The following is a 14,570-nucleotide window of genomic DNA, read 5'->3' as shown; positions in this document are numbered from 1 at the left end:
AAAGTAAATATTATTTTTGAAGATATTGTTCAGAGAACCTCTACAGGTTTCCCACTGAAATTTTAAGTTTTTTCTGGAAGACCTTTCTCACTGGAATACAGATTCATTTCTTTAAGACAGCGTGTATTAATTTTCTATCCAGAAAATCTAGAACTTTAAAACACTTTGAACTTTTTTTCTTAGACTTTTTCACATTTTAATTGATAAGTGATCACTTCACCTTTTGCTTGGATTTTGCTTCATTTCAGTCAATTTCGGCCTGCTACAGGCATTAAAGGTCAAGGTGCTTTCACCACAGCCCTAAAAATATCTGTCACACTTTAAATAGTCACTTTATTCTAATCTCCACCAGGGGCTGTCCAAGTATCACCCTCCATTCACTCATTCATTATTCACCGGTGTATTAATAAAGGCCGCAGGACAGAAGGGAAGCCACAAGGTCACGTGTTGCTTCACGTCAGTAAAAAAAAAAAAAAACATGGTTTTTGAAGTAAGAGTCTCTACTCACTTTTCTGTTGGCAACCTGTAATGAATGTGCAGAAACGTTTGAAATCAGATATTTACACACACTGCATAAAAAAATAAACACAACTCTTCATTTTTTCTTATTCTCTCACATTAAATCAGACCAAACGTCTCCGGACCGATTAAAAAAAAAATGTATTTGCTAAAGGTCTGAGTAAAGATCAGAACAAACTTAAGAAATAAAACTTTTTTTTTTTTTTTTAAACAAAGTTTATTTAAAGTAAACTTTATTTACTTTATTCTTTGCGAATGGGTACAATTTCTCACCAGAAATATTTTGTACCAAAACATTTTCATCTCTGGGTGAATTAACCAATCAGAAGCTTACAAAGCATGACGTCATGACTTTAGCTTTTCCCAATTCTTAAGAGGTAAAACATTTCGCCTAAGTCACTCAACGTCTAAGTCAATTCTGCCAAAAATACTAACAAAATTTATGTGAACTTCTGAATACGAAGAGATTATTCTGGCATTTGGCAGGTGTTTAGAAACAATCATGGTGACCCTAACTGACACAAAATATGAAAAAAATGTACTCCGATCTGTCTCACAGTGACATGAAGCGGTTTTCAGTAGTGTATTTAGACATCTGGTTCATAACATAACTATTATAGCTAAGTTATGGCAACGTGAAGTATAGATTATGCGCAGAACATACACACATAAACACAAATTTTCTCCCGTGTCATTTTTGTGTTGCTTTTACACCGAACAGATGGCCCTGCTGTCAGCGGACGCAAACATTTCACTCAGCGATGCGTTTGCCCCGACTTTGACTCTCGCGTGGAAATCATATCAAACGTCTATCGGCCCGCCGCCGCCGCCGCCTCCTGCGTCTCCCAACAAACAGGAAGTAAGCCGTGACGGAGATCATTTGGTCGTAAATGTCTCGGCTCCGTCCAGACCCCTGATATATGTGCGTCTTTATGGTTGTTGACGCGGCAGCGCCGGGTATCATGGGAACGGCTCGGCTGAACATCTGTAATGGGAGGTGCCAATTATTTCCCAGTGAAAGCCCATCTCTAACGCATCTTTCTTCGCCGTGTCCCAAAGCTTCATCCCTGGGCTCACACATTGCGTTTTAACACTTTATTTCCTGCATTACATCATGTTTTATGACCAGTTACCATCTCGGTTTCCGTGGAACGAAAGTGTATTTGCAGTTGATGTCGACAGCTCGTTCTGATAGCTCAGGTAGAGTGCTTTGTTTTCTTTTTGTTTTCGACAAGTTATTCCTTTTGTAGACTCTGTGTGTTTGGAAAGCCTGCTCGTCTGACAAAGGATTTCGGTTGTAATGTGCAAGCCCCGAGCAATAAATAATTTCCACTGATGCATCTTTAAAGAAAGAGCGAATGCTACATTTCAGAGTAATGATGAAAGAATGTACAAACATTTCTCTTCATAGGAGCCGAGTTCAGAGTTGCTTTGATGTCACGAAAACCTGACGTCAAAGAGATTTCTACCTTTAAGCCACAATTCTTCACACAAACGCACTAAGCCAGACTTTTTGACAAGGCGTCATACACTCTTGACTCGTTTCAGCAGTTTGCAGCGAAGAACATCAACTGTGTTTGATTTGTTGGACCCAAAGCCGATGTGACTGATTCACCTGGGTACTGGTTACGGGAGTCTGAACATGTCAATCAGAACCTGAGCCTGGTGAGCCGCAGGAAGAGACCAGATTGTTTTGTTCCTTTTTTACTTTTAATCTTCCAAATGCTGCTTGTAAATTATGGAAAGATGTAATTTTGCACAGTTGAAATTGTCTTGTGATGTTTACACGCAGTTGATGTTTATAAAACATGTTAATTATACTCCTAATTTTATGAAGACCTTTTTTCTAATATTGCCGATTTCTAGTTTTAATCATGTAGTTCAGGACATAATTAAAGATATCAGACCTGTTTATGAATCTGCAACAAAATAATCATGTAATGACATATAAATCTATCGATATGTATGTATATGTAAACATATTGTGCATCTGATTAAGACATAAACCACATATCGACAAGATATGTGCGCTGAATTTATTCCACTTTAAAAATAAAGATTTAGACTTTAAATATTAAACTTTTTACTTCATAATCAAATTCAAAAACACTTCACTGATCCCAAATGGAAATCAAACGTAAATTATATTATTCAAGATTCGTCAAAGCGTATCTGTAGAGGCTGAGAGCTCTGGACGGAATCTCCTGTAGCAGTCAGTGTTACAGTGAATATGAAGAAGCTTTTAACTCAACACAGTTTTTCTGTGACAACCTTATGTAGACGATGCTTAGGTTTTTCCACAATTTCCTTAATTTTATGTATATTCCGTGTGTAATATGAAGTTCTGTCAGATCATTTGCATCACTGGATGCAATTTTTGTTATGCTGACATAAATATTCATGCAGGATGAATCAAATAAAGTAATTACACTACAAACTTTATTTAAAGACACTAAAAAGTTTGTAATTTTACTGTCTTTAAATTAAAATTAGACCACATTTTTTTCACCTGTACAATATTACATATAATATAAGCCAGTCCTCACTTTTGTTTAATCTAAACTGGACTTCTGTAATTCTTACTAGGATGTTGCTCCTACTATAAAAGCAGAATTTATCTTTGCTATCGTACACATCTTTACCAGGAGAGCCAATAAAACTTTAGATCCATACTATAACAGCAGAAAGCTTTGAGTCATTGTAAACTATAACAGTTGACATTGTAGGAAAACTGTGCATAAAAGGAAAACTTAAAAAGAAAGCAATAATTCCTCTTTATTTCCTCTACCAGAATGCATCCTTTGCAGGTGCTTTTTTTTTTTTTTTTTTTAGAGACACTTAAAGGGAAGGGGAGAGCGATTCGGAGGATTCAAGCAGGTTTTTACTCAGGACGCCTCGGGTGTTTGGTATGCACCCCAACCGGCTGAAAATCTGAGATACCACTCATCCATCATAAATGCACCAGTCAGGCTGCAGCAGCCATTAATCCATTTCAACATGGCGTTAATAAACCTTATCAGGGTGACGCCGGCTGCACGTTCTACGACTGAAACTTTGCAGCGTTAGCGTCACGCAAGACGGCAGCGGCCTCTTTTATCTGATTCGAAACAATATGATGAAACGAGAAAAACATCAGTTTTGTTAAAAACATCAGTATGATGTCAGAGCCGTCATAATTACTTCTGATGGGTTTTCTCTGATGTAACACTTCGGAGATGCGTAATACTGATAAATATGACAGTTTGGAGGTTTTTCTGGCCTCAGGCTGTAAAGATCTGAGAAACCTTGATAGAAGCTACAAACTGCTCGCAGAAAGCAAAACAGCCAAAGGCCATAGTGCCCCCCACCCTACCCTTCGTTAGTATCTATAAGTACCACTTCTGCTGGTATAACAGGCTCTGTCCAGTTTCTGCAAATCTGTTGCCCCCCCAACCCCCCCTTCCACTCCCCTTTTTCCTTACTTTCCAGCAAGGCCAGAGCCCTGAGGAGGCGGAGCAAACCGAAGCGTGTGGTTGAGGTAAACACCTGAGCTCGCCATGTAAATATAGCAGATAGGGGCATGGTGCTGACTGTAAACTTTTCCCCGAGCCTCTTCATCATGTCGGGCAATCAGACCAATCCGCGGAAGGATCCCGCACTCGTTTAATGGGTCTTCCTGACCGACGGCGTGCAAAGTGGAATGGCAATAAAAAGGCCCGAAAGTAAACAAGCAAGATGAAGAGTGACGGGTTTTATCGCCAAATTCATCATCATTCAGAGGACCGGGGGAGACGAACACTTTTTCAGATGAGCGGAACAGGCTGCCGACCTGCGCTCCTTTCGCTTCCCTTCATGCCGCTCCTCTTGTTCACTTTCCGCACGGTCAACATTTCTATTGCCTCGCCTTAAAAAGAAGCAAACGTGTAGCAAGAGATCAGGAGAGCGCATATGGTGCTCGTTTCTGCATCAGCGGACTAATGCTCTTAAGTTCCCCCCTCCCCTTTGTTCTGAGTGTCATTGTTTTAAAGGTCGAGACAAAGCGGGGCAGTGTCTGTGCGCCGATGCATCATTGCAACAAAAAAAAAAAAGAAAGTAGAACATTGCGCCTATTGTTAGTCACCTCATAACTCCCTGAAACCTCAGCAACATTTCTGATGGATGAAAGGTCGTATTTGGAAATACTTGCAATTCCATGTAGAGTAAGGAGGACCTGTTGGCTAGTGAGAATACTCCAAACAATTGTTGTTTTGTTGAAAAATTTATAGTTGGGGTGTAATGAGATGTTGAGGGGAAAAAAAAATTATGCTGCCAGTTTTTTGTCAAGAGAAACGGGATCGGACCAGAATATTGTGCAACTTTTTAGTTGCATTTGTGGATGTATTTTAAGACAGCACCTCAAACACACCATTCCCATGCGATGCCACATAAAAACTGTGTAAAGACGGAGTCTGAAAGTAGGTGAAGTGAGTGTATTTATCAATAATGGGCTGAAACGCCGCTCATAGACGAAGAAGCCATGAAAACCTCCAAAAGCAAACTAGGCGCTAGTGAGCAAATGCCTTAATTTGCTCCTGCGCTGTGATGCAACTAAAGTTTCTGGGCATCAACCAGAGAACACAATCGAAACCCTGAAGGGAACGACTGCCTCATGCTGCCGGGTGTTTTGCTACAGAAGGAACTGGTGCGCTTCTAAACGTAGATGGCTTCATGAGGAGGAAACATCCTATAGAAATATTGTCAATATCCCAAGAAATCCAAAAGGAAAATAATCCTAAACCTACCACCAAATTAGTTGCAAATCGGTATAAGGACGATGAAACCCATTGCCGATTTGTGAGCAGAGATGAAAAGGTTTATGACAGCAGGTAAGGCCCACAGACCTGACTTGGATGCAACAGTTCTCTCTAGGCTCTAGAGAAATGAGGCCACTTTTTTATTTTTTGCAAACTACTCTGAGAAGTTTGTGAAAGGATACCAAAAGGGTCATACTTTAAAAGGCAACTATATCAAATACTATGGAAGAACATGGGCTTTTGAATTTAAGGAATTGTGATTGTCTTCAGGAAAGTTGAAATAATCCAACAAAATCCTCACAGCATTCATTCAATAATCCTAACTGATCTAAGCTGCTGCTTTGTTTGCTTATGCCTTGGGCCTTTTCCCCGATTGAGTTATTTTAATGTAAAATGCACTCTAGGCCTGTATGTGATCTGCTTAGACGGATTTATTTTTTTGTCTCAAAATGTTTATGGAAGAAACGCAAAGACCTTATTTTCTCTTTATAAGTCTTTCAGATGTAAGGAGTTCTGCGTAAGTTTTCAGACTGTGGCTATATTTCATGTTTTCATTTTGACTGCAGTGGAGTCTTTGCAGGAATTTCTACAACTTTTTTTTTCACGTTTTAAGAACAGACTGAATAGCTCGGCCCAGACAAAAAAAAAAAAAAAACGTAGATGGCGATTATGTCTTCTTAAAGGGAGGGGCTTGTGGTTTAACATTGACTGTAGTAGAGGATCAACTGCAGACTGGCTCCCCTTCCTCTCCTCTCAACCAAACTCCAGAGCTCTACTTTTATCCCGTTAAAGATCCACAGGTAAGCCCCGAAAACACTTTCACAAGCGATACAAAACCTTCTTTTAGTTAGCGGGAAAAAAAAAAAAAAAAAAAAAAANACACAACAACGGAGAAAAAAGATGATGCGACAACTTTTTTTTTTTTTTTTTTAAAGCAGCAAAACGAGGTCAGACTATCCCACCTTTTCTTTCCAGAACATCTTTTGTTTGCTGTTTTACGCCACCGCGGGCGAATTAAAGTCATGTGGCGGCGGCGTGTTGGAACTTTTTCGCGTCCAAGCAGCGAAAACGCACAAAGAAAGGCGAATGTCCGCCCCTTTAATGCGCGCTCAGCTCTTTCTGATTCTTATCGAACAAAGTATGAAGGCGAAGCCAGGGCGGTGGAGGGGCTAGAGGGGGCTGTCTGCGACCAACCCTGGACAGCTAGTGGCCGACATGACGCTAAGCTACTGCTACATTCCTGGCAGAATGTCGCACAAGGATTTATACTGTTTTAAATGCTGTTTGAGCATCTTCCAGGGTTATTGTCCTACAACGGAGTGTCAATATATGGAAAGTGTTGAACTGTAGTTAAAGGGACCATCGTTAACCACTGTAAAAAATAGTCTTGTTTGTCATTTGTAAAATTAGTTTGACAATAACGACATAGTGGGTGTTTAGATGTGTTAATTTCCATTACAGGATTTCAAGAAATGGGCAAAGAAAAAAAAAAAGAAAAAAGGAGGTAGATATTGCTTTGTTTGTATTTGGGTTGATGACATCACAAGGGGCAGAGGGGGAAAAAAGAGGAAAAAAAGCACCTCCTGGTTAATTCAACTGTTAGGGCAGTTTCCTACCAATTTTAGATAGATTCTACAACTCTTTTCTATTTTGTATTATTTTCGGGCAACTTATATCCATTTATAATGGTTATTTTTCCTGTTGTGATCAGTCTGCTCTAATGTAAAATTACTCTATGATCACTGATCAAACCAAAATTAGTTTAAGAAACCTCTATCTGGCAGATATTAAAAATTGATGAGGGTGAATGGTATCAGGAAAATGTATAACTGGAGTGCCATTGGTAAAAAAAATTGTAGGGATTAACCATCATTTTCTTCCTCACCATTGTCTTCTGTTACCACTGCACAATGTCCCCACCACTCTCCGTGACCTTTAGCCTCTCAGCCAATAAAGCTATACATCAGATGTGAGCTTTAAGGGCAGTAAGAGTCCATCCAACTGGCCAAATATATTATCACGGTGTAGACTTTAAGTTTGTGACATTTGAACTATGACAACGTAGCAGATATTTTGTCCTTTGCTATTGTACTGTCATCACAGTGACACAGCAGCAACGACTGCTGGTTTTTATAGATTGGAGCTTCGATTTATTTTTAATTGCATAACTGCAACGTCCCTCAGGCAATACAAATGAATGCTGGACTGGTATTGGGAAACGGCTCCATTTTATTTCTATTAAAGGAATCTAATTGTACAGACTACAAATTATGAAGGTGATCACCATTTTTTCCATAAACATTATGGCACATTAACGACTTTTTTTATAATATTTTTGGCGTTGATTCTAATGCATTAAAATAGTGTTTGATTTGCAAGCTTTTCAACCCAATGTGTGGGAGAGAATATTGACCCCAATAACCTCTATGCCACAGATAGCAAGGCTATAGCTAACAGCAACAATGATAGTGTTCAGAACTTTTATATAGTATCAGTTTATTAATATTACTTTGTGAATTGTGCCATCTGTGCATATTTATCACTCATAAAGTGAACAAGTTCCCGTATTCTACTTGTGTCACCTAAAATAGTTACATGATTTGCCACTACAGTTGCACTGCATGTAGCCTGGGCTCAAACTATCCTTATATTAACAACTTATCTTGTAGACAGCTTTGCAAGTTGCAACAGCTCTGCAGGAAACAATGTTGTGACTTGAAAATCATCTAAGTTGTTTGGTAACCTTAATTTTAGGTTACCAAGCAATTTTAAGTAAACTGGTCACTCCCCGGTATCTGAAAGACCTTTAAAAAGCTTGAATAGTGTGATGGAACATCACTTTTGCAGTTATGAAAAGATAACCCTCTGAACACCTGGATATGCCTTTGTACTTGGGATATCCACATGGCTTTTATAACAACTTGGTTTGAAATGGATGCTGAACATCTCTGAAATCTGGCTATTCCAGTCTGCCTTGGTCTTCTTCAAAAAACACTTGTGAAAAAGACCAATGAGTGTTTGATAGTTTCTTACGTTTTCCTGAAATCCATGTAAAACCTCCCAATGCGGTTATTGCAGGGTAGTGAACACCTGTCAAGGAGCATTTTTTTTGTTGAAAACATGCAGATAAAAAGGACAAAACAAGAAAAACATAATTGAAATATTGAGCAAGTTATTTATTTTTTTTAACTGTTAACAGTACGTTGCATTAAATAAAATAAAAAATACTGCTCTGTAGGTGGGAAAGTGTAATTTACAATGATTTCGATTGACTTTCAGAAAGTCTCGATTGTTGTTTTAGTATCTGGGAAATGTGAAAAGAATGGAGCTAGAAAACCACGGATACGTCAGATGTTTCTGAAGGCTTTTTGGCCTCAAGAGTACTGATAGTTTTTTGTGTTACTATATCTGATAAGTTGAGTTGGGGGTTTGGAAAATGTGTGGAGAAAGCCCCTCTGCTCCTTATAAGGTCCAGCTTGGTGACAGATGATTGGATTCGTCTCTGAAATTCAGTAATTTTTTAGAGTGGGTCAACATTTTATATCCCGACAGTCTGTGCCAGGAGTTGGTCATTAAGGCCAGTTTTGCAGACTTTACTGTGTGAAAGAAGACTCCAAGTTCTTGATAAAATAATTATCATTACTCACAAACCTACTTGAGGTTTGTACATTTTGTACATTTTCATCTGTTCCCCCAGATCAAAAGTTGTTGGGAAGTAGTGTAACAATTGATTAAGTTTACGAGATGAGGTGATGCACAGTATTTGGGTCAAGAGAATGAGAGAAGGTTTTGAGAACTTTTTTTTGAGAAAGCTAGGAACCTCTCTCGTCCATTTTCACAAATACGTAAGGCTCAACATAAAAAGCTGTAATCATTGCAGAATGTTCTATATGTAATATTTATGCCTCTCTAATTCCACATTAGCTCTAATGTCCATCGAAAGTAATCTGATTTATGTGGTTTTTGCATTACATCTTGTCTGTCCCTCTCAGCTTTTTATTTTTTATTTTGACCCCAGTATCTCAAATATTGCTCCACAGACAACTGAAAAGTGGTTGGGGTTCTGGGTGTTAAGGAGTTCTGTTCAGATTTTATTAGCCTGAAGGTACATGCTGTGCACAAAAAGAGAAACTTCTTCTTTCACTTGAGGTGGCAAGAACAAAGTTCTTTCTGACCAGGACATTTCATACTTCTCAAGAACTGAAGTGCAACATTTGTATATAATAATTGTCAGACACGAGATGAGAGAAAAGTTCTGTCAAATGAAAAGAATACATTTTTGTTATTGTAGAGTATGCGTAGTTGTTGAGTAGTGAAGACTTTAGAAAAGGGAGAATCCAATGCAGGCTAGACCTGTTAAAGGAACTGTGAAGTTATGTTCAGAAGTTTCAAGGCTGTTGCTAACTTTAGCATTGTCAGTAGCTAGCGTTTAGCTGATAGTTCCACAGCAGCTACACACAATATTTAAGTGGTTGGGGCTTCTTGTTAGTTTGCTTGATGAGCAGTTTTTGTCAGTCAACACAATTTGACTGTGCGTCAAGGTAAGAATTGCAAATATAGACACAACAGGATATGAACTTTGAACGTCTTTGTCGAGGCTAAAAATATGGACGGCTAAAGAAAAAAACGGGCTGTTGCTAACATGTTTTTGTCCAAATAAAAACAAGAACTAGGTAAACTTTTGTAGCCCTTAAGATTTCTTTGGAATGTGTAGCTACTTGAATAAGTATTACGTTGGGTTTTACTTTTTTTTTTTTACAAGAAACGCTAAGTACTAAAAAAAAAAAAACTTTGTCTTGCTGCTTCTGTTGCATTTTGTGAATATACCAAAAATAACCCAGCAAAGTTTTAAACTAGCTAGCAACTTTCCACGCATTGCATTTTTTTTCACATACCACTTCCCTTATATGTACAACACAGCTGTGAGTTCAACAAGTGCTACTTTGAGCAAACGGTTTCAATTGCTTACAAGTGACTTTTAATTATAATTTTCTTCTAAACTGTCTTGCCAAATTGCTTATAATTTTCTCCGTGGTAACGTATTTTTAAAGAAGCTGACACCAGTATATGTCGTCATTAAATAAGAAGTTTTGTTTTGAGAAATTAGAAATTCTACTCTATTTGAACAAGCACCATCTTGTGGCCAGACAGTTTTTTTTTTGTTTGTTTTTTTTGCATGCACAGACCTAGAAGGCTGCCCCTATACAGGCTTGTGTTAAACTGCAAGCTTTAAAGTACAACACAAAAACACAAGTTTTTGTGTTGTACTTTGTACTCAGAATGGGATTGTATAATTGGCCCAATATGATCTTGGTGCCGTGGAATCTGGAGGTAATTGCATGGAGTGATAACAGAGGTTTGGCAGTGTGGGGGCGAGGGCCTGGGCCAGGGTTAGGGCTGGGCGGGCAGGATGTAGGGAACACAGCCATGCATTTCCGGAGTCTGGCTCTGGACTGCCCGGTGCGGTGAGGCCTTGCATTTACTGTACGTAGCTTTCATTTTCTCCCAATCTGCATTTTCCATCCCATGTTTTCCTTTAATTAAAATTAGACGTCAGAGTCTGGGTTATTTTGCCTCATTCTCATTACAATCAGCAAGTTGCAACGGCATGAAGCATGTTTTGCATGCATGAAGTGCATGTGGTTGGTTTGTTATATTTTGATGACTAATTGAATCCAATACAGTATCAAGTTCCAAAGCAAGAATCCACCGTTTTTCTTGCGAAGCAGTTGTTGTTTCACCACCGCTGAGCTAAAGCAGCCAACCGAGCGGCGGAGTGAAGTTGAAAAATATTGGAAAACTGGCAGGGGGAATCATCCCAACACAAATGACTGGACCGTTCAGTCCTGTTCTTTAAAAAAAAATGGATGGTGAATGTAAACTATTAAAGCTTTCCAAATGCGATTCTTGGTATTCTGGCGATTGCATGCTGACATGTCAGTTCAAACACACATTGTTTCTACACAGCAGGTGCCAAAGCTATTTTCTGGTTTCTCCTCACAACAGACGAGTGAAGCAATGTCAAGCATGTTTTACGTGCTGCGGTGTAATTTCGGGAGGATTTGTTTGTCGTAATGATACGGTTTGAAAGTGATATTCGGCACCACCGTGTATACTAAGAAACGCAACAAATGTGTGCTTTTTATTTTATCAGTCATGTGCTTGTCGTCCATGAGCTGTGGTTGTTTTGGGAAATAAGTCAGTTTAAGGTTTCAGGGTTGTGTTTTCTGGACAACAGACAGAAGAGGAGAGGGTTTTGGCTCAGCCGTGACTGACGTGCCGCTCAAGCGGCTTGTGGGACCTTGGCAGTAGACTTGAGGCCAACTGCCTTGGAATTCTATACCATGTAATTTGAACGAGCAGCATCCAGAACCGCAGTCTTAAATTGTGTAATATGGTGAGCTTGGATGTACCAGCAGATGTTGGGGCGAATAGGAAATTCAGCTCGAGTACATCGGGGAGCAACGGTAAGCAAATGCAAGGTTGGTAGGCAAAAGCTGGTAACCTTAGATGCATGAGATCCTCACAGTCTGCCACTGTTGAGTAAAAACACCACAATATTAATACATCAATTTAAAACAAAACGGACAACACATTGTAAATGCTTTTATTTAGAACTTAAAGGTATTAGTTATTCTCATTATTAGAAGTAGGAATAACAAGAAGCACTCCTGATTTGGTTTATTTTTTACCAGTTCATATAAAAATTTTGAACTAGATTGGCACAAATGTTTTCCAGTGTCCCTGAAAAATATGAAATATATATGTTTAGCACAACAGGAATAAAGTTGCGAAATTTAGCAATGTTGCCAGTAGAACTGTATGAAAGATTGTAAATGTATTACTTTTGTAGTAGTTGTCAGTATCGTAAAGAACTCGATGGACTCCAAAAAATATACATTTTATTTGTACCTTATGTTCAAAATACTCCTTGTCAGTCTTTTTATAGATGATTTTTTATTATTTTTTTTTTTACAGAAAAACACTTAAACTGGCAAAGTCATTGAGAAACTACATTACGCCCCTTACTAGTGAACATAGAAATACCAACACTACTGAGCTCAGTATTTGAGTATTGCAATTCATCGTTATCCCATGCTGTGTTAATATCTTGACCTAACTTCTTTAGCTGGTCTCGATATTTTCAGAGGGTCCTACTAACTGCATCTTGTCTGAATCATCGTTGGACTTAAAGCACTCACCAAACGGCAACTACATCATTTTGAATATTGCAAGATCTCGTCTGGTAGTTGATCTTTGATTAAAACAAGCAACTGACACATAGAGTAGGGCTATGTGTTGCTATGTGTCTAGTTAATTAATTGAGCATCTATTCTGGTAGCCTAACATAAATGTTCCTTGAAGCTTTACAGCTGTAGCGTATGCAACCCAAGAAAGCTCTGGTCACTCCAGGACTCTGTAGAAATGGTTGTTTTAAAACCTTAGCTTTTACAAACTTTGGTACACCCTTCTTATTTTCCTTGCAGTTGAGCATGAAGCAGCCATACCGGGAAGCATGGTCCAATTGGATGTGCTGGTATTTTCTCAGACTCTGGTTGTCTCTTGAGGGATAGGGAATGATTGCTATGGTCTCCTTTTTTTTCCCCTGGCCTATTACACATTCACCACCAAATCCAGCCTTATTGAATCAAACCACACTTAGAGTAATCTTCTGCAAGCCACAATTCAATACACTGTACAGCATGAAGGCCTTTATAATGATCCCTTCTCCGTGATCGCTCTCTCCGTTTCCTTTCTTTCCCCTAACAAACTCTTCAACTTTGATCCTACTGGCTAAATCAGTCATGTGGACCCAAAAACCTTTGTTTGAATTCCTCTGGGCTTTAGTCACACTCTGATGGAGAGGGTTTGTTAGATCAGCCACTCGCTCCTTTGGTTTTCTGACTTTAAAGTGTGATCATTCAGAGCCAGATTGCCTAATAGGCAGCATGGCACGCCAGTGTTGGTAATTGGCATATCGGTCCACCATCTGCTAGTTGCCAGATGCTCGCTTTGCCAGAGGTTTCATAGCTTTGGAAAAAGAAACAGACAATTCTATTACTGTAGCTGTACTTTTATTGGGAGATTTAATTCATGAGACAGCCTTGGTTTCTATCTTAAAAGGTAAAAACTCCACTCAGAATCACGTAGCCTGGATTTCAAGTGGATGATTGATTGCATGCGAGTGAGGTCAGTGCTCCTGAGCAGCACGTCTGATGTCATCCCTCAAAGATGCATGTTTTCTACCCTTTGTTTCCCAAAGCGGGTTACCCTGAGAAATGTGCAACCTTGCTGAGAGGGGGACATTTAGCCTTTAGGCTTCTTCTCATCTGATAAAACAAGCACAGGAAATGTCTCTGTTAGCTGATTGGCCTCGTGTTTTCATTCGCCGACGTCCCACTGGGACTTCAGACGTGCACAGTGTGTCCCCGTGGCAGAGAAACCACCTTACACGTCTTTCTCCAAGCAGCTATGCTAACTTCATCTTTGCCTCTCTCTCTCCTCTCTGATTCATTTCCACATCTCCTTTTAATTTTTCCCCAATCATTGCTAAAACTAAACAGGAATAATCAAGAGCCTATCAAGTTGGTGTTTAAAACGCTCGTATTTTAGGGTAATTGGGTAATATGGTCATGTAAACCCCAAAGGAGTGTGTGAAAAATACCATTCAGTGTGTACACATGACTAAATGAGGTCATGCGTTTACAGAGTTTGGAAGTTTAACCATTCAATGAATGGAGCAGGAGTGAAAAGAACAGACAGCCGGTTTGCAGGTCTATCCTGCAGGATTTATACTTGTGGCTTTTACTAATGTGTTGAAGTGTGCATGGTGATTGTGAGGGACAACGCAGAAAAGTCATGTTGGATGGCTGCCACCATGGGAGCGAAAACTGGCAAGAGTGAAGTTGGACTAGTATGTAGTAATGATGAAAGTGAGGACTTACCTCATCCACATAAAAAAATCATTGTGTCCTTAAATGGGTATTCACATTAGTCGGCCCTCTAATTCTTCCCGGATTTAACCTTTAGATGAGCATGGTTTCTGTTGTAAGAAATTGTTTATTTTAGGTCTTGGAGTAAAATAGGGTGTTGTAACATGTTCTCAAACAGCAGGCAGTTGGTATTACATTTATTAGGGGTTGGCCATCTTAGTAGTTGTGTCCTTGGGCAACACACGTCACCCCCCTTGCCTACTCTTGGTGCTCAGAGGGCCTGGTGGTGCTGATTGACAATGTTTCCTCTGTCCGTCTGCCACAGGGCAGCTGTTGCTACAATGTA

General features: G+C 39.3%; 1 protein-coding gene across 7 annotated transcripts in view; it reads left to right on the top strand.

Annotated features, from left to right (window-relative positions):
• Positions 1 to 14,570, top strand: part of cald1a (caldesmon 1a) — a 134,452-nt gene that overhangs the window by 68,201 nt on the left and 51,681 nt on the right. For 5 of the 7 annotated variants that reach the window (XR_532756.2, XR_532757.2, XM_008401064.2 and 2 more), the window contains exon 1: positions 6,001 to 6,091. The exons of 1 other annotated variant lie outside the window; for it this stretch is intronic. The gene's annotated coding sequence lies outside the window, so the exon portion shown is untranslated. Of the gene's footprint in view, positions 1 to 6,000; positions 6,092 to 9,676; positions 9,833 to 14,570 lie in introns of those variants that run through there. One more of the 7 variants, XM_008401060.2, reaches the window with a different exon arrangement.

Source organism: Poecilia reticulata, linkage group LG23 (genome assembly GCF_000633615.1).
Source record: "Poecilia reticulata strain Guanapo linkage group LG23, Guppy_female_1.0+MT, whole genome shotgun sequence".
Taxonomy (NCBI): Eukaryota; Metazoa; Chordata; class Actinopteri; order Cyprinodontiformes; family Poeciliidae; genus Poecilia; species Poecilia reticulata.
Note: the sequence above shows the minus strand (reverse complement) of the source record. Positions and strands in the feature narration are given on the sequence as shown.